This window comes from Pleurodeles waltl, chromosome 12 (genome assembly GCF_031143425.1).
Source record: "Pleurodeles waltl isolate 20211129_DDA chromosome 12, aPleWal1.hap1.20221129, whole genome shotgun sequence".
In the NCBI taxonomy this organism is placed as follows: Eukaryota; Metazoa; Chordata; class Amphibia; order Caudata; family Salamandridae; genus Pleurodeles; species Pleurodeles waltl.
Window position 1 is genome coordinate 678,707,900 of NC_090451.1, and position 26,985 is coordinate 678,734,884.

The 26,985-nt window shown below is 31.7% G+C and overlaps 19 non-coding genes across 19 annotated transcripts; all 19 read left to right on the top strand.

The window, feature by feature from the left end:
• Positions 1-779: 779 nt before the first annotated feature.
• On the top strand, positions 780-853 carry TRNAT-AGU (transfer RNA threonine (anticodon AGU)). The gene has a single exon. It is a non-coding gene; the product is annotated as a tRNA-Thr (tRNA).
• Positions 854-2,298: 1,445 nt separating this feature from the next.
• Positions 2,299-2,371, top strand: TRNAT-UGU (transfer RNA threonine (anticodon UGU)). Its single transcript has one exon. It is a non-coding gene; the product is annotated as a tRNA-Thr (tRNA).
• Positions 2,372-2,801: 430 nt separating this feature from the next.
• TRNAT-AGU (transfer RNA threonine (anticodon AGU)) lies at positions 2,802-2,875 on the top strand. The gene has a single exon. It is a non-coding gene; the product is annotated as a tRNA-Thr (tRNA).
• A 1,948-nt stretch (positions 2,876-4,823) lies between these two features.
• Positions 4,824-4,897, top strand: TRNAT-AGU (transfer RNA threonine (anticodon AGU)). Its single transcript has one exon. It is a non-coding gene; the product is annotated as a tRNA-Thr (tRNA).
• A 1,445-nt stretch (positions 4,898-6,342) lies between these two features.
• TRNAT-UGU (transfer RNA threonine (anticodon UGU)) lies at positions 6,343-6,415 on the top strand. The gene has a single exon. It is a non-coding gene; the product is annotated as a tRNA-Thr (tRNA).
• Positions 6,416-6,845: 430 nt separating this feature from the next.
• Positions 6,846-6,919, top strand: TRNAT-AGU (transfer RNA threonine (anticodon AGU)). Its single transcript has one exon. It is a non-coding gene; the product is annotated as a tRNA-Thr (tRNA).
• Positions 6,920-8,367: 1,448 nt separating this feature from the next.
• Positions 8,368-8,440, top strand: TRNAK-UUU (transfer RNA lysine (anticodon UUU)). The gene has a single exon. It is a non-coding gene; the product is annotated as a tRNA-Lys (tRNA).
• A 425-nt stretch (positions 8,441-8,865) lies between these two features.
• Positions 8,866-8,939, top strand: TRNAT-AGU (transfer RNA threonine (anticodon AGU)). The gene has a single exon. It is a non-coding gene; the product is annotated as a tRNA-Thr (tRNA).
• A 1,445-nt stretch (positions 8,940-10,384) lies between these two features.
• On the top strand, positions 10,385-10,457 carry TRNAT-UGU (transfer RNA threonine (anticodon UGU)). The gene has a single exon. It is a non-coding gene; the product is annotated as a tRNA-Thr (tRNA).
• Positions 10,458-10,887: 430 nt separating this feature from the next.
• TRNAT-AGU (transfer RNA threonine (anticodon AGU)) lies at positions 10,888-10,961 on the top strand. The gene has a single exon. It is a non-coding gene; the product is annotated as a tRNA-Thr (tRNA).
• Positions 10,962-12,909: 1,948 nt separating this feature from the next.
• Positions 12,910-12,983, top strand: TRNAT-AGU (transfer RNA threonine (anticodon AGU)). Its single transcript has one exon. It is a non-coding gene; the product is annotated as a tRNA-Thr (tRNA).
• A 1,445-nt stretch (positions 12,984-14,428) lies between these two features.
• TRNAT-UGU (transfer RNA threonine (anticodon UGU)) lies at positions 14,429-14,501 on the top strand. The gene has a single exon. It is a non-coding gene; the product is annotated as a tRNA-Thr (tRNA).
• Positions 14,502-14,931: 430 nt separating this feature from the next.
• TRNAT-AGU (transfer RNA threonine (anticodon AGU)) lies at positions 14,932-15,005 on the top strand. The gene has a single exon. It is a non-coding gene; the product is annotated as a tRNA-Thr (tRNA).
• A 1,949-nt stretch (positions 15,006-16,954) lies between these two features.
• TRNAT-AGU (transfer RNA threonine (anticodon AGU)) lies at positions 16,955-17,028 on the top strand. Its single transcript has one exon. It is a non-coding gene; the product is annotated as a tRNA-Thr (tRNA).
• A 3,978-nt stretch (positions 17,029-21,006) lies between these two features.
• Positions 21,007-21,080, top strand: TRNAT-AGU (transfer RNA threonine (anticodon AGU)). The gene has a single exon. It is a non-coding gene; the product is annotated as a tRNA-Thr (tRNA).
• Positions 21,081-22,525: 1,445 nt separating this feature from the next.
• Positions 22,526-22,598, top strand: TRNAT-UGU (transfer RNA threonine (anticodon UGU)). The gene has a single exon. It is a non-coding gene; the product is annotated as a tRNA-Thr (tRNA).
• Positions 22,599-23,028: 430 nt separating this feature from the next.
• Positions 23,029-23,102, top strand: TRNAT-AGU (transfer RNA threonine (anticodon AGU)). Its single transcript has one exon. It is a non-coding gene; the product is annotated as a tRNA-Thr (tRNA).
• A 1,949-nt stretch (positions 23,103-25,051) lies between these two features.
• TRNAT-AGU (transfer RNA threonine (anticodon AGU)) lies at positions 25,052-25,125 on the top strand. Its single transcript has one exon. It is a non-coding gene; the product is annotated as a tRNA-Thr (tRNA).
• Positions 25,126-26,570: 1,445 nt separating this feature from the next.
• On the top strand, positions 26,571-26,643 carry TRNAT-UGU (transfer RNA threonine (anticodon UGU)). The gene has a single exon. It is a non-coding gene; the product is annotated as a tRNA-Thr (tRNA).
• Positions 26,644-26,985: the final 342 nt, after the last annotated feature.

The window sequence follows — 26,985 nt, forward strand, 5'->3', positions numbered from 1 at the left end:
ATGAAGGGTATATCAAAGAGGAAGATAAATAGGAAATAAAACCATGGAGTTGAAGAGGAAAAATGATGCAATCCTCTACAATAATAATTTGTGAAACACTCAAAAATGTAATCTACTTTTATGAGTACTTTTTAACAAAGACTTAGGTATTCTTCTTAAGTGATGGGGAATTCTTTTATGTCTAACGTAATAACACAGATAAAGAAGACTGCACAGAAGGCATTGAGAACCAATAATGGCAACTAAGTGAATTATTTAATTGCTGTAGGTCAAAGAGGTGCTGTGGCTTAGTGGTTAAAGTCCCTGTCTCTTAAACAGGAAATCCTGAGTTCAAATCTCAGCAGTACCTCAAATTTGCACCAAACTTATAGAATTTAATTTCTTCAAGAAAATGTTAAATACAGTTTAAAAACAAGAGTAGACTCCTATTCACTTTAGAATGCTTCATCTCATAATGAAATAAGCACTTGGTATTTTTCAGAATTTCAAAGCAATACCATGCATGAATAAGGGAAATGAGAATTACAACGACCAGGAAAGAGATGAAAATTCAATTTAGAGTTGAATTTAACTAATGCATTTCACTCACAAGACATAATTCAATATATTAGAAGAACGGTAAGCCACCTCTTATGGAAGTATTTTTAAATAAATTTGGTGTTCTCACCTACAGTGTTTCAGAACCGAGTTGTGTGAACTTAGAAAAGAAAATTAAAAAAACAAAACTGATTTCTATTTCACTCCATTCAGCTAACTATTTCATAGAACTTTGTCATGCCGGTGCTGTGGCTTAGCTGGTTAAAGCGCCTGTCTAGTAAATAGGAGATCCTGAGTTCAAATCTCAGCAGCACCTTCATACTTTAATTGTTAAATTACAGATCAGTTTCCTGACATGTTCTCTTACACAATTTAAAAATGAAAAATCTGAGTCATCTTACTAATAGACAGTTCATCTTAATATTAAACAAAATTCAGAGAATTTTCATGGTAACAGAAGCAATACTTTGAATGTAAAAGGAAGAGTAAATCAAATAGGAAGGTATATAGGAACTAAAACCCTAGAGTTGAAGGCAATTGATGTATTCCTCTACAATTATTATGTGTAAACCACACAAAAATGTAATCCACTTTTCTAAGTACTTTTTAACTAAAATGTAGGTATTCTTCTTAAGTGGTGGGGAATGCTTTTCTGTTCAACATTTCACCACAGATAAACAAGACTGCACTGAAGGCAGTGAGGACAAGTCATCTCCACAAAGTCAGCTATTCGTAGTTTGTAAGATAAGTAGGTGCTGTTGTTTAGTGGTCAAAGCTTCTCTCTCATAAATAGGAAGTCCTGTTTTCAAATTTCAGCAACATTTTAGAATTAGTTCAAACTTTTAAAACTCAATTTCTTCAAGTAAACATTAAATATAGTTTAAAAACAAGAGTAGTGTTCTGTTGACTTTAGAATGCTTGATCTCCAAATGAAATAAACACTTTGTGTTTTGCAGAATTTCAAACCAATATCATAAAAGAATAGGGGAAAAGAGAATGTTAAAGAAAAGGAAAGAGACAACAAACAAATTGAAAGTTCAATTTAACTAATTCATTTTACTCACAACACATAATTTTATATTCTATAGCTAGGGTAAGTCACTCATTAAGGAAGTATTCTAAAATAAATGTGGTCTTCTCACCCATAGTGTTTGACAACAGAGTTGTATCAACTTAGAAAAGAAAATTGAAAAACGAGATTTCTATTGCACTCCATTCTGTTATCAGATCCAGTAAAGTTTGTGATGCAGGTTCTGTGGCCTAGGTGGTTAAAGTGTCTTTATGGAAAACAGGAGATCATAACTTCAACTCTTAGCAGCACCTTTCTCTTTTCATAGTTAAATAACAGATTATTTTCATTAGATGAACCTTTGATATAATTTAAAAATGAAAAATTTGAATCAGCTTACTATTGAACAATTCATCTTGATACTAAATAAAATTCAGAGTATTTTCAAGATGACAGAAGCTAGACTGTGAATGTAAAATGAAGGGTATATCAAAGAGGAAGATAAATAGGAAATCAAACCATGGAGTTGAAGAGGAAAAGTGATGCAATCCTCTACAATAATAATTTGTGAAACACTCAAAAATGTAATCTACTTTTATGAGTACATTTTAACAAAGACTTAGGTATTCTTCTTAAGTGATGGGGAATTATTTTATGTCTAAAGTAATAACACAGAAAAAGAAGACTCCACAGAAGGCATTGAGAACCAATAATGCAACTAAGTGAATTATTCAATCGCCTTAGGACAAAGAGGTGCTGTGGCTTAGTGGTTAAAGCGCCTGTCTTGTAAACAGGAAATCCTGAGTTCAAATCTCAGCAGTACTTCAAATTTGGTCCAAACTTATAGAATTTAATTTCTTCAAGAAAATGTTAAATACAGTTTAAAAACAAGAGTAGACTCCTATTCACTTTAGAATGCTTCATCTCATAATGAAATAAGCACTTGGTATTTTGCAGAATTTCAAAGCAATACCATGCATGAATAAGGGAAATGAGAATCACAACGACCAGGAAAGAGATGAAAATTCAATTTAGAGTTGAATTTAACTAATGCATTTCACTCACAAGACATAATTCAATATATTAGAAGAACGGTAAGCCACCTCTTATGGAAGTATTTTAAAATAAATTTGGTGTTCTCACCTACAGTGTTCCAGAACCGAGTTGTGTGAACTTAGAAAAGAAAATTAAAAAAACAAAACTGATTTCTATTTCACTCCATTCAGCTAACTATTTCAATAAACTTTGTCACACAGGTGCTGTGGCTTAGCTGGTTAAAGCGCCTGTCTAGTAAACAGGAGATCCTGAGTTCAAATCTCAGCAGCACCTTCATATTTTAATTGTTAAATTACAGATCAGTTTCCTGACATGTTCTCTAACACAATTTAAAAATGAAAAATCTGAGTCATCTTACTAATAGACAGTTCATCTTAATATTAAACAAAATTCAGAGAATTTTCATGGTAACAGAAGCAATACTTTGTAAAAGGAAGAGTAAATCAAATAGGAAGGTATATATGAACTAAAACCCTAGAGTTGAAGGCAATTGATGTATTCCTCTACAATTATTATGTCTAAACCACACAAAAATGTAATCCACTTTTCTATGTACTTTTTAACTAAAATGTAGGTATTCTTCTTAAGTGGTGGGGAATGCTTTTCTGTTCAACATTTCACCACAGATAAACAAGACTGCACTGAAGGCAGTGAGGACAAGTCATCTCCACAAAGTCAGCTATTCATAGTTTGTAAGATAAGTAGGTGCTGTTGTTTAGTGGTCAAAGCTTCTCTCTCATAAATAGGAAGTCCTGTTTTCAAATTTCAGCAACACTTTAGAATTAGTTCAAACTTTTAAAACTCAATTTCTTCAAGTACACATTAAATATAGTTTAAAAACAAGAGTAGTGTTCTTTTGACTTTAGAATGCTTGATCTCCAAATGAAATAAACACTTTGTGTTTTGCAGAATTTCAAAGCAATACCATAAAAGAATAGGGGAAAAGAGAATGTTAAAGAAAAGGAAAGAGACGACAAACAAATTGAAAGTTCAATTTAACTAATGCATTTTACTCACAACACATAATTTTATATTCTATAGGTAGGGTAAGTCACTCATTAAGGAAGTATTCTAAAATAAATTTGGTCTTCTAACCTATAGTGTTTGACAACAGAGTTGTATCAACTTAGAAAAGAAAATTGAAAAACAAGATTTCTATTGCACTCCATTCTGTTATCACATCCAGTAAAGTTTGACATGCAGGTTCTGTGGCCTAGCTGGTTAAAGTGTCTTTATGGAAAACAGGAGATCCTAACTTCAACTCTTAGCAGCACCTTTCTCTTTTTTTTATAGTTAAATAACAGATTATTTTCATTAGATGAACCTTTGATATAATTTCAAAATGAAAAATTAGAATTAGCTTACTATTGAATAATTCATCTTAATACTAAATAAAATTCTGAGTATTTTCAAGATGACAGAAGCTAGACTGTGAATGTAAAATGAAGGGTATATCAAAGAGGAAGATAAATAGGAAATAAAACCATGGAGTTGAAGAGGAAAAGTGATGCAATCCTCTACAATAATAATTTGTGAAACACTCAAAAATGTAATCTACTTTTATGAGTACTTTTTAACAAAGACTTAGGTATTCTTCTTAAGTGATGGGGAATTCTTTTATGTCTAACGTAATAACACAGATAAAGAAGACTGCACAGAAGGCATTGAGAACCAATAATGGCAACTAAGTGAATTATTTAATTGCTGTAGGTCAAAGAGGTGCTGTGGCTTAGTGGTTAAAGTCCCTGTCTCTTAAACAAGAAATCCTGAGTTCAAATCTCAGCAGTACCTCAAATTTGCTCCAAACTTATAGAATTTAATTTCTTCAAGAAAATGTTAAATACAGTTTAAAAACAAGAGTAGACTCCTATTCACTTTAGAATGCTTCATCTCATAATGAAATAAGCACTTGGTATTTTGCAGAATTTCAAAGCAATACCATGCATGAATAAGGGAAATGAGAATCACAACGACCAGGAAAGAGATGAAAATTCAATTTAGAGTTGAATTTAACTAATGCATTTCACTCACAAGACATAATTCAATATATTAGAAGAACGGTAAGCCACCTCTTATGGAAGTATTTTTAAATAAATTTGGTGTTCTCACCTACAGTGTTTCAGAACCGAGTTGTGTGAACTTAGAAAAGAAAATTAAAAAAACAAAACTGATTTCTATTTCACTCCATTCAGCTAACTATTTCATAGAACTTTGTCATGCAGGTGCTGTGGCTTATCTGGTTAAAGCGCCTGTCTAGTAAACAGGAGGTCCTGAGTTCAAATCTCAGCAGCACCTTCATATTTTAATTGTTAAATTACAGATCAGTTTCCTGACATGTTCACTTACACAATTTAAAAATGAAAAATCTGAGTCATCTTACTAATAGATAGTTCATCTTAACATTAAACAAAATTCAGAGAATTTTCATGGTAACAGAAGCAATACTTTGAATGTAAAAGGAAGAGTAAATCAAATAGGAAGGTATATATGAACTAAAACCCTAGAGTTGAAGGCAATTGATGTATTCCTCTACAATTATTATGTGTAAACCACACAAAAATGTAATCCACTTTTCTAAGTACTTTTTAACTAAAATGTAGGTATTCTTCTTAAGTGGTGGGGAATGCTTTTCTGTTCAACATTTCACCACAGATAAACAAGACTGCACTGAAGGCAGTGAGGACAAGTCATCTCCACAAAGTCAGCTATTCATAGTTTGTAAGATAAGTAGGTGCTGTTGTTTAGTGGTCAAAGCTTCTCTCTCATAAATAGGAAGTCCTGTTTTCAAATTTCAGCAACACTTTAGAATTAGTTCAAACTTTTAAAACTCAATTTCTTCAAGTAAACATTAAATATAGTTTAAAAACAAGAGTAGTGTTCTGTTGACTTTAGAATGCTTGATCTCCAAATGAAATAAACACTTTGTGTTTTGCAGAATTTCAAACCAATATCATAAAAGAATAGGGGAAAAGAGAATGTTAAAGAAAAGGAAAGAGACAACAAACAAATTGAAAGTTCAATTTAACTAATGCATTTTACTCACAACACATAATTTTATATTCTATAGCTAGGGTAAGTCACTCATTAATGAAGTATTCTAAAATAAATTTGGTCTTCTCACCCATAGTGTTTGACAACAGAGTTGTATCAACTTAGAAAAGAAAATTGAAAAACGAGATTTCTATTGCACTCCATTCTGTTATCAGATCCAGTAAAGTTTGTGATGCAGGTTCTGTGGCCTAGGTGGTTAAAGTGTCTTTATGGAAAACAGGAGATCATAACTTCAACTCTTAGCAGCACCTTTCTCTTTTCATAGTTAAATAACAGATTATTTTCATTAGATGAACCTTTGATATAATTTAAAAATGAAAAATTTGAATCAGCTTACTATTGAACAATTCATCTTGATACTAAATAAAATTCAGAGTATTTTCAAGATGACAGAAGCTAGACTGTGAATGTAAAATGAAGGGTATATCAAAGAGGAAGATAAATAGGAAATCAAACCATGGAGTTGAAGAGGAAAAGTGATGCAATCCTCTACAATAATAATTTGTGAAACACTCAAAAATGTAATCTACTTTTATGAGTACATTTTAACAAAGACTTAGGTATTCTTCTTAAGTGATGGGGAATTATTTTATGTCTAAAGTAATAACACAGAAAAAGAAGACTCCACAGAAGGCATTGAGAACCAATAATGCAACTAAGTGAATTATTCAATCGCCTTAGGACAAAGAGGTGCTGTGGCTTAGTGGTTAAAGCGCCTGTCTTGTAAACAGGAAATCCTGAGTTCAAATCTCAGCAGTACCTCAAATTTGGTCCAAACTTATAGAATTTAATTTCTTCAAGAAAATGTTAAATACAGTTTAAAAACAAGAGTAGACTCCTATTCACTTTAGAATGCTTCATCTCATAATGAAATAAGCACTTGGTATTTTGCAGAATTTCAAAGCAATACCATGCATGAATAAGGGAAATGAGAATCACAACGACCAGGAAAGAGATGAAAATTCAATTTAGAGTTGATTTTAACTAATGCATTTCACTCACAAGACATAATTCAATATATTAGAAGAACGGTAAGCCACCTCTTATGGAAGTATTTTTAAATAAATTTGGTGTTCTCACCTACAGTGTTCCAGAACCGAGTTGTGTGAACTTAGAAAAGAAAATTAAAAAAACAAAACTGATTTCTATTTCACTCCATTCAGCTAACTATTTCAATAAACTTTGTCATACAGGTGCTGTGGCTTAGCTGGTTAAAGCGCCTGTCTAGTAAACAGGAGATCCTGAGTTCAAATCTCAGCAGCACCTTCATATTTTAATTGTTAAATTACAGATCAGTTTCCTGACATGTTCTCTAACACAATTTAAAAATGAAAAATCTGAGTCATCTTACTAATAGACAGTTCATCTTAATATTAAACAAAATTCAGAGAATTTTCATGGTAACAGAAGCAATTCTTTGAATGTAAAAGGAAGAGTAAATCAAATAGGAAGGTATATATGAACTAAAACCCTAGAGTTGAAGGCAATTGATGTATTCCTCTACAATTATTATGTGTAAACCACTCAAAAATGTAATCCACTTTTCCAAGTACTTTTTAACTAAAATGTAGGTATTCTTCTTAAGTGGTGGGGAATGCTTTTCTGTTCAACATTTCACCACAGATAAACAAGACTGCACTGAAGGCAGTGAGGACAAGTCATCTCCACAAAGTCAGCTATTCATATTTTGTAAGATAAGTAGGTGCTGTTGTTTAGTGGTCAAAGCTTCTCTCTCATAAATAGGAAGTCCTGTTTTCAAATTTCAGCAACACTTTAGAATTAGTTCAAACTTTTAAAACTCAATTTCTTCAAGTAAACATTAAATATAGTTTAAAAACAAGAGTAGTGTTCTGTTGACTTTAGAATGCTTGATCACCAAATGAAATAAACACTTTGTGTTTTGCAGAATTTCAAAGCAATACCATAAATGAATAGGGGAAAAGAGAATGTTAAAGAAAAGGAAAGAGACGACAAACAAATTGAAAGTTCAATTTAACTAATGCATTTTACTCACAACACATAATTCAATATTCTATAGGTAGGGTAAGTCACTCATTAAGGAAGTATTTTAAAATAAATGAGGTCTTCTCACCTATAGTGTTTGACAACAGAGTTGTATCAACTTAGAAAAGAAAATTGAAAAACGAGATTTCTATTGCACTCCATTCTGTTATCAGATCCAGTAAAGTTTGACATGCAGGTTCTGTGGCCTAGCTGGTTAAAGTGTCTTCATGGAAAACAGGAGATCCTAACTTCAACTCTTAGCAGCACCTTTCTCTTTTTTTTATAGTTAAATAACAGATTCTTTTCATTAGATGAACCTTTGACATAATTTAAAAATGAAAAATTTGAATCAGCTTACTATTGAACAATTCATCTTGATACTAAATAAAATTCTGAGTATTTCAAGATGACAGAAGCTAGACTGTGAATGTAAAATGAAGGGTATATCAAAGAGGAAGATTAATAGGAAATCAAACCATGGAGTTGAAGAGGAAAAGTGATGCAATCCTCTACAATAATAATTTGTGAAACACTCAAAAATGTAATCTACTTTTATGAGTACTTTTTAACAAAGACTTAGGTATTCTTCTTAAGTGATGGGGAATTCTTTTATGTCTAACGTAATAACACAGATAAAGAAGACTGCACAGAAGGCATTGAGAACCAATAATGGCAACTAAGTGAATTATTTAATTGCTGTAGGTCAAAGAGGTGCTGTGGCTTAGTGGTTAAAGTCCCTGTCTTTTAAACAGGAGATCCTGAGTTCAAATCTCAGCAGTACCTCAAATTTGCTCCAAACTTATAGAATTTAATTTCTTCAAGAAAATGTTAAATACAGTTTAAAAACAAGAGTAGACTCCTATTCACTTTAGAATGCTTCATCTCATAATGAAATAAGCAGTTGGTATTTTTCAGAATTTCAAAGCAATACCATGCATGAATAAGGGAAATGAGAATTACAACGACCAGGAAAGAGATGAAAATTCAATTTAGAGTTCAATTTAACTAATGCATTTCACTCACAAGACATAATTCAATATATTAGAAGAACGGTAAGCCACCTCTTATGGAAGTATTTTTAAATAAATTTGGTGTTCTCACCTACAGTGTTTCAGAACCGAGTTGTGTGAACTTAGAAAAGAAAATTAAAAAAACTGATTTCTATTTCACTCCATTCAGCTAACTATTTCATAGAACTTTGTCATGCAGGTGCTGTGGCTTAGCTGGTTAAAGCGACTGTCTAGTAAATAGGAGATCCTGAGTTCAAATCTCAGCAGCACCTTCATACTTAAATTGTTAAATTACAGATCAGTTTCCTGACATGTTCTCTTACACAATTTAAAAATGAACAATCTGAGTCATCTTACTAATAGACAGTTCATCTTAATATTAAACAAAATTCAGAGAATTTTCATGGTAACAGAAGCAATACTTTGAATGCAAAAGGAAGAGTAAATCAAATAGGAAGGTATATAGGAACTAAAACCCTAGAGTTGAAGGCAATTGATGTATTCCTCTACAATTATTATGTGTAAACCACACAAAAATGTAATCCACTTTTCTAAGTACTTTTTAACTAAAATGTAGGTATTCTTCTTAAGTGGTGGGGAATGCTTTTCTGTTCAACATTTCACCACAGATAAACAAGACTGCACTGAAGGCAGTGAGGACAAGTCATCTCCACAAAGTCAGCTATTCGTAGTTTGTAAGATAAGTAGGTGCTGTTGTTTAGTGGTCAAAGCTTCTCTCTCATAAATAGGAAGTCCTGTTTTCAAATTTCAGCAACATTTTAGAATTAGTTCAAACTTTTAAAACTCAATTTCTTCAAGTAAACATTAAATATAGTTTAAAAACAGGAGTAGTGTTCTGTTGACTTTAGAATGCTTGATCTCCAAATGAAATAAACACTTTGTGTTTTGCAGAATTTCAAACCAATATCATAAAAGAATAGGGGAAAAGAGAATGTTAAAGAAAAGGAAAGAGACAACAAACAAATTGAAAGTTCAATTTAACTAATGCATTTTACTCACAACACATAATTTTATATTCTACAGCTAGGGTAAGTCACTCATTAAGGAAGTATTCTAAAATAAATGTGGTCTTCTCACCCATAGTGTTTGACAACAGAGTTGTATCAACTTAGAAAAGAAAATTGAAAAACGAGATTTCTATTGCACTCCATTCTGTTATCAGATCCAGTAAAGTTTGTGATGCAGGTTCTGTGGCCTAGGTGGTTAAAGTGTCTTTATGGAAAACAGGAGATCATAACTTCAACTCTTAGCAGCACCTTTCTCTTTTCATAGTTAAATAACAGATTATTTTCATTAGATGAACCTTTTATGTAATTTAAAAATGAAAAATTTGAATCAGCTTACTATTGAACAATTCATCTTGATACTAAATAAAATTCAGAGTATTTTCAAGATGACAGAAGCTAGACTGTGAATGTAAAATGAAGGGTATATCAAAGAGGAAGATAAATAGGAAATAAAACCATGGAGTTGAAGAGGAAAAGTGATGCAATCCTCTACAATAATAATTTGTGAAACACTCAAAAATGTAATCTACTTTTATGAGTACATTTTAACAAAGACTTAGGTATTCTTCTTAAGTGATGGGGAATTATTTTATGTCTAAAGTAATAACACAGAAAAAGAAGACTCCACAGAAGGCATTGAGAACCAATAATGCAACTAAGTGAATTATTCAATCGCCTTAGGACAAAGAGGTGCTGTGGCTTAGTGGTTAAAGCGCCTGTCTTGTAAACAGGAAATCCTGAGTTCAAATCTCAGCAGTACCTCAAATTTGGTCCAAACTTATAGAATTTAATTTCTTCAAGAAAATGTTAAATACAGTTTAAAAACAAGAGTAGACTCCTATTCACTTTAGAATGCTTCATCTCATAATGAAATAAGCACTTGGTATTTTGCAGAATTTCAAAGCAATACCATGCATGAATAAGGGAAATGAGAATCACAACGACCAGGAAAGAGATGAAAATTCAATTTAGAGTTGAATTTAACTAATGCATTTCACTCACAAGACATAATTCAATATATTAGAAGAACGGTAAGCCACCTCTTATGGAAGTATTTTTAAATAAATTTGGTGTTCTCACCTACAGTGTTCCAGAACCGAGTTGTGTGAACTTAGAAAAGAAAATTAAAAAAACAAAACTGATTTCTATTTCACTCCATTCAGCTAACTATTTCAATAAACTTTGTCACACAGGTGCTGTGGCTTAGCTGGTTAAAGCGCCTGTCTAGTAAACAGGAGATCCTGAGTTCAAATCTCAGCAGCACCTTCATATTTTAATTGTTAAATTACAGATCAGTTTCCTGACATGTTCTCTAACACAATTTAAAAATGAAAAATCTGAGTCATCTTACTAATAGACAGTTCATCTTAATATTAAACAAAATTCAGAGAATTTTCATGGTAACAGAAGCAATACTTTGTAAAAGGAAGAGTAAATCAAATAGGAAGGTATATATGAACTAAAACCCTAGAGTTGAAGGCAATTGATGTATTCCTCTACAATTATTATGTGTAAACCACACAAAAATGTAATCCACTTTTCTAAGTACTTTTTAACTAAAATGTAGGTATTCTTCTTAAGTGGTGGGGAATGCTTTTCTGTTCAACATTTCACCACAGATAAACAAGACTGCACTGAAGGCAGTGAGGACAAGTCATCTCCACAAAGTCAGCTATTCATAGTTTGTAAGATAAGTAGGTGCTGTTGTTTAGTGGTCAAAGCTTCTCTCTCATAAATAGGAAGTCCTGTTTTCAAATTTCAGCAACACTTTAGAATTAGTTCAAACTTTTAAAACTCAATTTCTTCAAGTACACATTAAATATAGTTTAAAAACAAGAGTAGTGTTCTTTTGACTTTAGAATGCTTGATCTCCAAATGAAATAAACACTTTGTGTTTTGCAGAATTTCAAAGCAATACCATAAAAGAATAGGGGAAAAGAGAATGTTAAAGAAAAGGAAAGAGACGACAAACAAATTGAAAGTTCAATTTAACTAATGCATTTTACTCACAACACATAATTTTATATTCTATAGGTAGGGTAAGTCACTCATTAAGGAAGTATTCTAAAATAAATTTGGTCTTCTAACCTATAGTGTTTGACAACAGAGTTGTATCAACTTAGAAAAGAAAATTGAAAAACAAGATTTCTATTGCACTCCATTCTGTTATCAGATCCAGTAAAGTTTGACATGCAGGTTCTGTGGCCTAGCTGGTTAAAGTGTCTTTATGGAAAACAGGAGATCCTAACTTCAACTCTTAGCAGCACCTTTCTCTTTTTTTTATAGTTAAATAACAGATTATTTTCATTAGATGAACCTTTGATATAATTTCAAAATGAAAAATTATAATTAGCTTACTATTGAATAATTCATCTTAATACTAAATAAAATTCTGAGTATTTTCAAGATGACAGAAGCTAGACTGTGAATGTAAAATGAAGGGTATATCAAAGAGGAAGATAAATAGGAAATAAAACCATGGAGTGGAAGAGGAAAAGTGATGCAATCCTCTACAATAATAATTTGTGAAACACTCAAAAATGTAATCTACTTTTATGAGTACTTTTTAACAAAGACTTAGGTATTCTTCTTAAGTGATGGGGAATTCTTTTATGTCTAACGTAATAACACAGATAAAGAAGACTGCACAGAAGGCATTGAGAACCAATAATGGCAACTAAGTGAATTATTTAATTGCTGTAGGGCAAAGAGGTGCTGTGGCTTAGTGGTTAAAGTCCCTGTCTCTTAAACAGGAAATCCTGAGTTCAAATCTCAGCAGTACCTCAAATTTGCTCCACACTTATAGAATTTAATTTCTTCAAGAAAATGTTAAATACAGTTTAAAAACAAGAGTAGACTCCTATTCACTTTAGAATGCTTCATCCCATAATGAAATAAGCACTTGGTATTTTTCAGAATTTCAAAGCAATACCATGCATGAATAAGGGAAATGAGAATTACAACGACCAGGAAAGAGATGAAAATTCAATTTAGAGTTCAATTTAACTAATGCATTTCACTCACAAGACATAATTCAATATATTAGAAGAACGGTAAGCCACCTCTTATGGAAGTATTTTTAAATAAATTTGGTGTTCTCACCTACAGTGTTTCAGAACCGAGTTGTGTGAACTTAGAAAAGAAAATTAAAAAAACAAAACTGATTTCTATTTCACTCCATTCAGCTAACTATTTCATAGAACTTTGTCATGCAGGTGCTGTGGCTTAGCTGGTTAAAGCGCCTGTTTAGTAAACAGGAGGTCCTGAGTTCAAATCTCAGCAGCACCTTCATATTTTAATTGTTAAATTACAGATCAGTTTCCTGACATGTTCACTTACACAATTTAAAAATGAAAAATCTGAGTCATCTTACTAATAGACAGTTCATCTTAATATTAAACAAAATTCAGAGAATTTTCATGGTAACAGAAGCAATACTTTGAATGTAAAAGGAAGAGTAAATCAAATAGGAAGGTATATATGAACTAAAACCCTAGAGTTGAAGGCAATTGATGTATTCCTCTACAATTATTATGTGTAAACCACACAAAAATGTAATCCACTTTTCTAAGTACTTTTTAACTAAAATGTAGGTATTCTTCTTAAGTGGTGGGGAATGCTTTTCTGTTCAACATTTCACCACAGATAAACAAGTCTGCACTGAAGGCAGTGAGGACAAGTCATCTCCACAAAGTCAGCTATTCATAGTTTGTAAGATAAGTAGGTGCTGTTGTTTAGTGGTCAAAGCTTCTCTCTCATAAATAGGAAGTCCTGTTTTCAAATTTCAGCAACACTTTAGAATTAGTTCAAACTTTTAAAACTCAATTTCTTCAAGTAAACATTAAATATAGTTTAAAAACAAGAGTAGTGTTCTGTTGACTTTAGAATGCTTGATCTCCAAATGAAATAAACACTTTGTGTTTTGCAGAATTTCAAACCAATATCATAAAAGAATAGGGGAAAAGAGAATGTTAAAGAAAAGGAAAGAGACAACAAACAAATTGAAAGTTCAATTTAACTAATGCATTTTACTCACAACACATAATTTTATATTCTATAGCTAGGATAAGTCACTCATTAAGGAAGTATTCTAAAATAAATTTGGTCTTCTCACCCATAGTGTTTGACAACAGAGTTGTATCAACTTAGAAAAGAAAATTGAAAAACGAGATTTCTATTGCACTCCATTCTGTTATCAGATCCAGTAAAGTTTGTGATGCAGGTTCTGTGGCCTAGGTGGTTAAAGTGTCTTTATGGAAAACAGGAGATCATAACTTCAACTTTTAGCAGCACCTTTCTCTTTTCATAGTTAAATAACAGATTATTTTCATTAGATGAACCTTTGATATAATTTAAAAATGAAAAATTTGAATCAGCTTACTATTGAACAATTCATCTTGATACTAAATAAAATTCAGAGTATTTTCAAGATGACAGAAGCTAGACTGTGAATGTAAAATGAAGGGTATATCAAAGAGGAAGATAAATAGGAAATCAAACCATGGAGTTGAAGAGGAAAAGTGATGCAATCCTCTACAATAATAATTTGTGAAACACTCAAAAATGTAATCTACTTTTATGAGTACATTTTAACAAAGACTTAGGTATTCTTCTTAAGTGATGGGGAATTATTTTATGTCTAAAGTAATAACACAGAAAAAGAAGACTCCACAGAAGGCATTGAGAACCAATAATGCAACTAAGTGAATTATTCAATCGCCTTAGGACAAAGAGGTGCTGTGGCTTAGTGGTTAAAGCGCCTGTCTTGTAAACAAGAAATCCTGAGTTCAAATCTCAGCAGTACCTCAAATTTGGTCCAAACTTATAGAATTTAATTTCTTCAAGAAAATGTTAAATACAGTTTAAAAACAAGAGTAGACTCCTATTCACTTTAGAATGCTTCATCTCATAATGAAATAAGCACTTGGTATTTTGCAGAGTTTCAAAGCAATACCATGCATGAATAAGGGAAATGAGAATCACAACGACCAGGAAAGAGATGAAAATTCAATTTAGAGTTGAATTTAACTAATGCATTTCACTCACAAGACATAATTCAATATATTAGAAGAACGGTAAGCCACCTCTTATGGAAGTATTTTTAAATAAATTTGGTGTTCTCACCTACAGTGTTCCAGAACCGAGTTGTGTGAACTTAGAAAAGAAAATTAAAAAAACAAAACTGATTTCTATTTCACTCCATTCAGCTAACTATTTCAATAAACTTTGTCACACAGGTGCTGTGGCTTAGCTGGTTAAAGCGCCTGTCTAGTAAACAGGAGATCCTGAGTTCAAATCTCAGCAGCACCTTCATATTTTAATTGTTAAATTACAGATCAGTTTCCTGACATGTTCTCTAACACAATTTAAAAATGAAAAATCTGAGTCATCTTACTAATAGACAGTTCATCTTAATATTAAACAAAATTCAGAGAATTTTCATGGTAACAGAAGCAATACTTTGAATGTAAAAGGAAGAGTAAATCAAATAGGAAGGTATATATGAACTAAAACCCTAGAGTTGAAGGCAATTGATGTATTCCTCTACAATTATTATGTGTAAACCACTCAAAAATTTAATCCACTTTTCCAAGCACTTTTTAACTAAAATGTAGGTATTCTTCTTAAGTGGTGGGGAATGCTTTTCTGTTCAACATTTCACCACAGATAAACAAGACTGCACTGAAGGCAGTGAGGACAAGTCATCTCCACAAAGTCAGCTATTCATATTTTGTAAGATAAGTAGGTGCTGTTGTTTAGTGGTCAAAGCTTCTCTCTCATAAATAGGAAGTCCTGTTTTCAAATTTCAGCAACACTTTAGAATTAGTTCAAACTTTTAAAACTCAATTTCTTCAAGTAAACATTAAATATAGTTTAAAAACAAGAGTAGTGTTCTGTTGACTTTAGAATGCTTGATCACCAAATGAAATAAACACTTTGTGTTTTGCAGAATTTCAAAGCAATACCATAAATGAATAGGGGAAAAGAGAATGTTAAAGAAAAGGAAAGAGACGACAAACAAATTGAAAGTTCAATTTAACTAATGCATTTTACTCACAACACATAATTCAATATTCTATAGGTAGGGTAAGTCACTCATTAAGGAAGTATTTTAAAATAAATGAGGTCTTCTCACCTATAGTGTTTGACAACAGAGTTGTATCAACTTAGAAAAGAAAATTGAAAAACGAGATTTCTATTGCACTCCATTCTGTTATCAGATCCAGTAAAGTTTGTCATGCAGGTTCTGTGGCCTAGGTAGTTAAAGTGTCTTTATGGAAAACAGGAGATCCTAACTTCAACTCTTAGCAGCACCTTTTTTCTTTTCATAGTTAAATAACAGATTATTTTCATTAGATGAACCTTTGATATAATTTCAAAATGAAAAATTAGAATTAGCTTACTATTGAACAATTCATCTTAATACTAAATACAATTCAGAGTATTTTCAAGATGACAGAAGCTAGACTGTGAATGTAAAATGAAGGGTATATCAAAGAGGAAGATAAATAGGAAATAAAACCATGGAGTTGAAGAGGAAAAGTGATGCAATCCTCTACAATAATAATTTGTGAAACACTCAAAAATGTAATCTACTTTTATGAGTACTTTTTAACAAAGACTTAGGTATTCTTCTTAAGTGATGGGGAATTCTTTTATGTCTAACGTAATAACACAGATAAAGAAGACTGCACAGAAGGCATTGAGAACCAATAAAAGCAACTAAGTGAATTATTCAATTGCCGTAGGGCAAAGAGGTGCTGTGGCTTAGTGGTTAAAGCGCCTGTCTCGTAAACAAGAAATCCTGATTTCAAATCTCAGCAGTACCTCAAATTTGCTCCAAACTTATAGAATTTAATTTCTTCAAGAAAATGTTAAATACAGTTTAAAAACAAGAGTAGACTCCTATTCACTTTAGAATGCTTCATCTCATAATGAAATAAGCACTTGGTATTTGCAGAATTTCAAAGCAATACAATGCATGAATAAGGGAAATGAGAATTACAACGACCAGGAAAGAGATGAAAATTCAATTTAGAGTTGAATTTAACTAATGCATTTCACTCACAAGACATAATTCAATATTCTAGAAGAACGGTAAGCCACCTCTTATGGAAGTATTTTTAAATAAATTTGGTGTTCTCACCTACAGTGTTTAAGAACAGAGTTGTGTGAACTTGGAAAAGAAAACTAAAAAAACAAAACTGATTTCTATTTCACTCCATTCAGCTAACTATTTCATAGAACTTTGTCATGCAGGTGCTGTGGCTTAGCTGGTTAAAGCGCCTGTCTAGTAAACAGGAGATCCTGAGTTCAAATCTCAGCAGCATCTTCATATTTTAATTGTTAAATTACAGATCAGTTTCCTGACATGTTCACTTACACAATTTAAAAATGAAAAATCTGAGTCATCTTACTAATAGACAGTTCATCTTAATATTAAACAAAATTCAGAGAATTTTCATGGTAACAGAAGCAATACTTTGAATGTAAAAGGAAGAGTAAATCAAATAGGAAGGTATATATGAACTAAAACCCTAGAGTTGAAGGCAATTGATGTATTCCTCTACAATTATTATGTGTAAACCACACAAAAATGTAATCCACTTTTCTAAGTACTTTTTAACTAAAATGTAGGTATTCTTCTTAAGTGGTGGGGAATGCTTTTCTGTTCAACATTTCACCACAGATAAACAAGACTGCACTGAAGGCAGTGAGGACAAGTCATCTCCACAAAGTCAGCTATTCATAGTTTGTAAGATAAGTAGGTGCTGTTGTTTAGTGGTCAAAGCTTCTCTCTTATAAATAGGAAGTCCTGTTTTCAAATTTCAGCAACACTTTAGAATTAGTTCAAACTTTTAAAACTCAATTTCTTCAAGTACACATTAAATATAGTTTAAAAACAAGAGTAGTGTTCTTTTGACTTTAGAATGCTTGATCTCCAAATGAAATAAACACTTTGTGTTTTGCAGAATTTCAAAGCAATACCATAAAAGAATAGGGGAAAAGAGAATGTTAAAGAAAAGGAAAGAGACGACAAACAAATTGAAAGTTCAATTTAACTAATGCATTTTACTCACAACACATAATTTTATATTCTATAGGTAGGGTAAGTCACTCATTAAGGAAGTATTCTAAAATAAATTTGGTCTTCTAACCTATAGTGTTTGACAACAGAGTTGTATCAACTTAGAAAAGAAAATTGAAAAACAAGATTTCTATTGCACTCCATTCTGTTATCAGATCCAGTAAAGTTTGACATGCAGGTTCTGTGGCCTAGCTGGTTAAAGTGTCTTTATGGAAAACAGGAGATCCTAACTTCAACTCTTAGCAGCACCTTTCTCTTTTTTTTATAGTTAAATAACAGATTATTTTCATTAGATGAACCTTTGATATAATTTCAAAATGAAAAATTAGAATTAGCTTACTATTGAATAATTCATCTTAATACTAAATAAAATTCTGAGTATTTTCAAGATGACAGAAGCTAGACTGTGAATGTAAAATGAAGGGTATATCAAAGAGGAAGATAAATAGGAAATAAAACCATGGAGTTGAAGAGGAAAAGTGATGCAATCCTCTACAATAATAATTTGTGAAACACTCAAAAATGTAATCTACTTTTATGAGTACTTTTTAACAAAGACTTAGGTATTCTTCTTAAGTGATGGGGAATTCTTTTATGTCTAACGTAATAACACAGATAAAGAAGACTGCACAGAAGGCATTGAGAACCAATAATGGCAACTAAGTGAATTATTTAGTTGCTGTAGGTCAAAGAGGTGCTGTGGCTTAGTGGTTAAAGTCCCTGTCTCTTAAACAGGAAATTCTGAGTTCAAATCTCAGCAGTACCTCAAATTTGCTTCAAACTTATAGAATTTAATTTCTTCAAGAAAATGTTAAATACAGTTTAAAAACAAGAATAGACTCCTATTCACTTTAGAATGCTTCATCTCATAATGAAATAAGCACTTGGTATTTTTCAGAATTTCAAAGCAATACCATGCATGAATAAGGGAAATGAGAATTACAACGACCAGGAAAGAGATGAAAATTCAATTTAGAGTTGAATTTAACTAATGCATTTCACTCACAAGACATAATTCAATATATTAGAAGAACGGTAAGCCACCTCTTATGGAAGTATTTTAAAATAAATTTGGTGTTCTCACCTACAGTGTTTCAGAACCGAGTTGTGTGAACTTAGAAAAGAAAATTAAAAAAACAAAACTGATTTCTATTTCACTCCATTCAGCTAACTATTTCATAGAACTTTGTCATGCAGGTGCTGTGGCTTAGCTGGTTAAAGCGCCTGTCGAGTAAATAGGAGATCCAGAGTTCAAATCTCAGCAGCACCTTCATACTTTAATTGTTAAATTACAGATCAGTTTCCTGACATGTTCTCTTACACAATTTAAAAATGAAAAATCTGAGTCATCTTACTAATAGACAGTTCATCTTAATATTAAACAAAATTCAGAGAATTTTCATGGTAACAGAAGCAATACTTTGAATGTAAAAGGAAGAGTAAATCAAATAGGAAGGTATATATGAACTAAAACCCTAGAGTTGAAGGCAATTGATGTATTCCTCTACAATTATTATGTGTAAACCACACAAAAATGTAATCCACTTTTCTAAGTACTTTTTAACTAAAATGTAGGTATTCTTCTTAAGTGGTGGGGAATGCTTTTCTGTTCAACATTTCACCACAGATAAACAAGACTGCACTGAAGGCAGTGAGGACAAGTCATCTCCACAAAGTCAGCTATTCATAGTTTGTAAGATAAGTAGGTGCTGTTGTTTAGTGGTCAAAGCTTCTCTCTCATAAATAGGAAGTCCTGTTTTCAAATTTCAACAACACTTTAGAATTAGTTCAAACTTTTAAAACTCAATTTCTTCAAGTACACATTAAATATAGTTTAAAAACAAGAGTAGTGTTCTTTTGACTTTAGAATGCTTGATCTCCAAATGAAATAAACACTTTGTGTTTTGCAGAATTTCAAAGCAATACCATAAAAGAATAGGGGAAAAGAGAATGTTAAAGAAAAGGAAAGAGACGACAAACAAATTGAAAGTTCAATTTAACTAATGCATTTTACTCACAACACATAATTTTATATTCTATAGGTAGGGTAAGTCACTCATTAAGGAAGTATTCTAAAATAAATTTGGTCTTCTAACCTATAGTGTTTGACAACAGAGTTGTATCAACTTAGAAAAGAAAATTGAAAAACAAGATTTCTATTGCACTCCATTCTGTTATCAGATCCAGTAAAGTTTGACATGCAGGTTCTGTGGCCTAGCTGGTTAAAGTGTCTTTATGGAAAACAGGAGATCCTAACTTCAACTCTTAGCAGCACCTTTCTCTTTTTTTTATAGTTAAATAACAGATTATTTTCATTAGATGAACCTTTGATATAATTTCAAAATGAAAAATTAGAATTAGCTTACTATTGAATAATTCATCTTAATACTAAATAAAATTCTGAGTATTTTCAAGATGACAGAAGCTAGACTGTGAATGTAAAATGAAGGGTATATCAAAGAGGAAGATAAATAGGAAATAAAACCATGGAGTTGAAGAGGAAAAGTGATGCAATCCTCTACAATAATAATTTGTGAAACACTCAAAAATGTAATCTACTTTTATGAGTACTTTTTAACAAAGACTTAGGTATTCTTCTTAAGTGATGGGGAATTCTTTTATGTCTAACGTAATAACACAGATAAAGAAGACTGCACAGAAGGCATTGAGAACCAATAATGGCAACTAAGTGAATTATTTAATTGCTGTAGGTCAAAGAGGTGCTGTGGCTTAGTGGTTAAAGTCCCTGTCTCTTAAACAGGAAATCCTGAGTTCAAATCTCAGCAGTACCTCAAATTTGCTCCAAACTTATAGAATTTAATTTCTTCAAGAAAATGTTAAATACAGTTTAAAAACAAGAGTAGACTCCTATTCACTTTAGAATGCTTCATCTCATAATGAAATAAGCACTTGGTATTTTTCAGAATTTCAAAGCAATACCATGCATGAATAAGGGAAATGAGAATTACAACGACCAGGAAAGAGATGAAAATTCAATTTAGAGTTGAATTTAACTAATGCATTTCACTCACAAGACATAATTCAATATATTAGAAGAACGGTAAGCCACCTCTTATGGAAGTATTTTTAAATAAATTTGGTGTTCTCACCTACAGTGTTTCAGAACCGAGTTGTGTGAACTTAGAAAAGAAAATTAAAAAAACAAAACTGATTTCTATTTCACTCCATTCAGCTAACTATTTCATAGAACTTTGTCATGCAGGTGCTGTGGCTTAGCTGGTTAAAGCGCCTGTCTAGTAAATAGGAGATCCTGACTTCAAATCTCAGCAGCACCTTCATACTTTAATTGTTAAATTACAGATCAGTTTCCTGACATGTTCTCTTACACAATTTAAAAATGAAAAATCTGAGTCATCTTACTAATAGACAGTTCATCTTAATATTAAACAAAATTCAGAGAATTTTCATGGTAACAGAAGCAATACTTTGAATGTAAAAGGAAGAGTAAATCAAATAGGAAGGTATATATGAACTAAAACCCTAGAGTTGAAGGCAATTGATGTATTCCTCTACAATTATTATGTGTAAACCACACAAAAATGTAATCCACTTTTCTAAGTACTTTTTAACTAAAATGTAGGTATTCTTCTTAAGTGGTGGGGAATGCTTTTCTGTTCAACATTTCACCACAGATAAACAAGACTGCACTGAAGGCAGTGAGGACAAGTCATCTCCACAAAGTCAGCTATTCATAGTTTGTAAGATAAGTAGGTGCTGTTGTTTAGTGGTCAAAGCTTCTCTCTCATAAATAGGAAGTCCTGTTTTCAAATTTCAGCAACACTTTAGAATTAGTTCAAACTTTTAAAACTCAATTTCTTCAAGTAAACATTAAATATAGTTTAAAAACAAGAGTAGTGTTCTGTTGACTTTAGAATGCTTGATCTCCAAATTAAATAAACACTTTGTGTTTTGCAGAATTTCAAACCAATATCATAAAAGAATATGGGAAAAGAGAATGTTAAAGAAAAGGAAAGAGACAACAAACAAATTGAAAGTTCAATTTAACTAATGCATTTTACTCACAACACATAATTTTATATTCTATAGCTAGGGTAAGTCACTCATTAAGGAAGTATTCTAAAATAAATGTGGTCTTCTCACCCATAGTGTTTGACAACAGAGTTGCATCAACTTAGAAAAGAAAATTGAAAAACGAGATTTCTATTGCACTCCATTCTGTTATCAGATCCAATAAAGTTTGTGATGCAGGTTCTATGGCCTAGGTGGTTAAAGTGTCTTTATGGAAAACAGGAGATCATAACTTCAACTCTTAGCAGCACCTTTCTCTTTTCATAGTTAAATAACACATTATTTTCATTAGATGAACCTTTGATATAATTTAAAAATGAAAAATTTGAATCAGCTTACTATTGAACAATTCATCTTGATACTAAATAAAATTCAGAGTATTTTCAAGATGACAGAAGCTAGACTGTGAATGTAAAATGAAGGGTATATCAAAGAGGAAGATAAATAGGAAATCAAACCATGGAGTTGAAGAGGAAAAGTGATGCAATCCTCTACAATAATAATTTGTGAAACACTCAAAAATGTAATCTACTTTTATGAGTACATTTTAACAAAGACTTAGGTATTCTTCTTAAGTGATGGGGAATTATTTTATGTCTAAAGTAATAACACAGAAAAAGAAGACTCCACAGAAGGCATTGAGAACCAATAATGCAACTAAGTGAATTATTCAATCGCCTTAGGTCAAAGAGGTGCTGTGGCTTAGTGGTTAAAGCGCCTGTCTTGTAAACAAGAAATCCTGAGTTCAAATCTCCGCAGTACCTCAAATTTGGTCCAAACTTATAGAATTTAATTTCTTCAAGAAAATGTTAAATACAGTTTAAAAACAAGAGTAGACTCCTATTCACTTTAGAATGCTTCATCTCATAATGAAATAAGCACTTGGTATTTTGCAGAATTTCAAAGCAATACCATGCATGAATAAGGGAAATGAGAATCACAACGACCAGGAAAGAGATGAAAATTCAATTTAGAGTTGAATTTAACTAATGCATTTCACTCACAAGACATAATTCAATATATTAGAAGAACGGTAAGCCACCTCTTATGGAAGTATTTTTAAATAAATTTGGTGTTCTCACCTACAGTGTTCCAGAACCGAGTTGTGTGAACTTAGAAAAGAAAATTAAAAAAACAAAACTGATTTCTATTTCACTCCATTCAGCTAACTATTTCAATAAACTTTGTCACACAGGTGCTGTGGCTTAGCTGGTTAAAGCGCCTGTCTAGTAAACAGGAGATCCTGAGTTCAAATCTCAGCAGCACCTTCATATTTTAATTGTTAAATTACAGATCAGTTTCCTGACATGTTCTCTAACACAATTTAAAAATGAAAAATCTGAGTCATCTTACTAATAGACAGTTCATCTTAATATTAAACAAAATTCAGAGAATTTTCATGGTAACAGAAGCAATACTTTGTAAAAGGAAGAGTAAATCAAATAGGAAGGTATATATGAACTAAAACCCTAGAGTTGAAGGCAATTGATGTATTCCTCTACAATTATTATGTGTAAACCACACAAAAATGTAATCCACTTTTCTAAGTACTTTTTAACTAAAATGTAGGTATTCTTCTTAAGTGGTGGGGAATGCTTTTCTGTTCAACATTTCACCACAGATAAACAAGACTGCACTGAAGGCAGTGAGGACAAGTCATCTCCACAAAGTCAGCTATTCATAGTTTGTAAGATAAGTAGGTGCTGTTGTTTAGTGGTCAAAGCTTCTCTCTCATAAATAGGAAGTCCTGTTTTCAAATTTCAGCAACACTTTAGAATTAGTTCAAACTTTTAAAACTCAATTTCTTCAAGTACACATTAAATATAGTTTAAAAACAAGAGTAGTGTTCTTTTGACTTTAGAATGCTTGATCTCCAAATGAAATAAACACTTTGTGTTTTGCAGAATTTCAAAGCAATACCATAAAAGAATAGGGGAAAAGAGAATGTTAAAGAAAAGGAAAGAGACGACAAACAAATTGAAAGTTCAATTTAACTAATGCATTTTACTCACAACACATAATTTTATATTCTATAGGTAGGGTAAGTCACTCATTAAGGAAGTATTCTAAAATAAATTTGGTCTTCTAACCTATAGTGTTTGACAACAGAGTTGTATCAACTTAGAAAAGAAAATTGAAAAACAAGATTTCTATTGCACTCCATTCTGTTATCAGATCCAGTAAAGTTTGACATGCAGGTTCTGTGGCCTAGCTGGTTAAAGTGTCTTTATGGAAAACAGGAGATCCTAACTTCAACTCTTAGCAGCACCTTTCTCTTTTTTTTTATAGTTAAATAACAGATTATTTTCATTAGATGAACCTTTGATATAATTTCAAAATGAAAAATTATAATTAGCTTACTATTGAATAATTCATCTTAATACTAAATAAAATTCTGAGTATTTTCAAGATGACAGAAGCTAGACTGTGAATGTAAAATGAAGGGTATATCAAAGAGGAAGATAAATAGGAAATAAAACCATGGATTGGAAGAGGAAAAGTGATGCAATCCTCTACAATAATAATTTGTGAAACACTCAAAAATGTAATCTACTTTTATGAGTACTTTTTAACAAAGACTTAGGTATTCTTCTTAAGTGATGGGGAATTCTTTTATGTCTAACGTAATAACACAGATAAAGAAGACTGCACAGAAGGCATTGAGAACCAATAATGGCAACTAAGTGAATTATTTAATGGCTGTAGGTCAAAGAGGTGCTGTGGCTTAGTGGTTAAAGTCCCTGTCTCTTAAACAGGAAATCCTGAGTTCAAATCTCAGCAGTACCTCAAATTTGCTCCAAACTTATAGAATTTAATTTCTTCAAGAAAATGTTAAATACAGTTTAAAAACAAGAGTAGACTCCTATTCACTTTAGAATGCTTCATCTCATAATGAAATAAGCACTTGGTATTTTTCAGAATTTCAAAGCAATACCATGCATGAATAAGGGAAATGAGAATTACAACGACCAGGAAAGAGATGAAAATTCAATTTAGAGTTGAATTTAACTAATGCATTTCACTCACAAGACATAATTCAATATATTAGAAGAACGGTAAGCCACCTCTTATGGAAGTATTTTTAAATAAATTTGGTGTTCTCACCTACAGTGTTTCAGAACCGAGTTGTGTAAACTTAGAAAAGAAAATTAAAAAAACAAAACTGATTTCTATTTCACTCCATTCAGCTAACTATTTCATATAACTTTGTCATGCAGGTGCTGTGGCTTAGCTGGTTAAAGCGCCTGTCTAGTAAACAGGAGGTCCTGAGTTCAAATCTCAGCAGCACCTTCATATTTTAATTGTTAAATTACAGATCAGTTTCCTGACATGTTCACTTACACAATTTAAAAATGAAAAATCTGAGTCATCTTACTAATAGACAGTTCATCTTAATATTAAACAAAATTCAGAGAATTTTCATGGTAACAGAAGCAATACTTTGAATGTAAAAGGAAGAGTAAATCAAATAGGAAGGTATATATGAACTAAAACCCTAGAGTTGAAGGCAAATGATGTATTCCTCTACAATTATTATGTGTAAACCACACAAAAATGTAATCCACTTTTCTAAGTACTTTTTAACTAAAATGTAGGTATTCTTCTTAAGTGGTGGGGAATGCTTTTCTGTTCAACATTTCACCACAGATAAACAAGTCTGCACTGAAGGCAGTGAGGACAAGTCATCTCCACAAAGTCAGCTATTCATAGTTTGTAAGATAAGTAGGTGCTGTTGTTTAGTGGTCAAAGCTTCTCTCTCATAAATAGGAAGTCCTGTTTTCAAATTTCAGCAACACTTTAGAATTAGTTCAAACTTTTAAAACTCAATTTCTTCAAGTAAACATTAAATATAGTTTAAAAACAAGAGTAGTGTTCTGTTGACTTTAGAATGCTTGATCTCCAAATGAAATAAACACTTTGTGTTTTGCAGAATTTCAAACCAATATCATAAAAGAATAGGGGAAAAGAGAATGTTAAAGAAAAGGAAAGAGACAACAAACAAATTGAAAGTTCAATTTAACTAATGCATTTTACTCACAACACATAATTTTATATTCTATAGCTAGGATAAGTCACTCATTAAGGAAGTATTCTAAAATAAATATGGTCTTCTCACCCATAGTGTTTGACAACAGAGTTGTATCAACTTAGAAAAGAAAATTGAAAAACGAGATTTCTATTGCACTCCATTCTGTTATCAGATCCAGTAAAGTTTGTGATGCAGGTTCTGTGGCCTAGGTGGTTAAAGTGTCTTTATGGAAAACAGGAGATCATAACTTCAACTCTTAGCAGCACCTTTCTCTTTTCATAGTTAAATAACAGATTATTTTCATTAGATGAACCTTTGATATAATTTAAAAATGAAAAATTTGAATCAGCTTACTATTGAACAATTCATCTTGATACTAAATAAAATTCAGAGTATTTTCAAGATGACAGAAGCTAGACTGTGAATGTAAAATGAAGGGTATATCAAAGAGGAAGATAAATAGGAAATCAAACCATGGAGTTGAAGAGGAAAAGTGATGCAATCCTCTACAATAATAATTTGTGAAACACTCAAAAATGTAATCTACTTTTATGAGTACATTTTAACAAAGACTTAGGTATTCTTCTTAAGTGATGGGGAATTATTTTATGTCTAAAGTAATAACACAGAAAAAGAAGACTCCACAGAAGGCATTGAGAACCAATAATGCAACTAAGTGAATTATTCAATCGCCTTAGGACAAAGAGGTGCTGTGGCTTAGTGGTTAAAGCGCCTGTCTTGTAAACAAGAAATCCTGAGTTCAAATCTCAGCAGTACCTCAAATTTGGTCCAAACTTATAGAATTTAATTTCTTCAAGAAAATGTTAAATACAGTTTAAAAACAAGAGTAGACTCCTATTCACTTTAGAATGCTTCATCTCATAATGAAATAAGCACTTGGTATTTTGCAGAATTTCAAAGCAATACCATGCATGAATAAGGGAAATGAGAATCACAACGACCAGGAAAGAGATGAAAATTCAATTTAGACTTGAATTTAACTAATGCATTTCACTCACAAGACATAATTCAATATATTAGAAGAACGGTAAGCCACCTCTTATGGAAGTATTTTTAAATAAATTTGGTGTTCTCACCTACAGTGTTCCAGAACCGAGTTG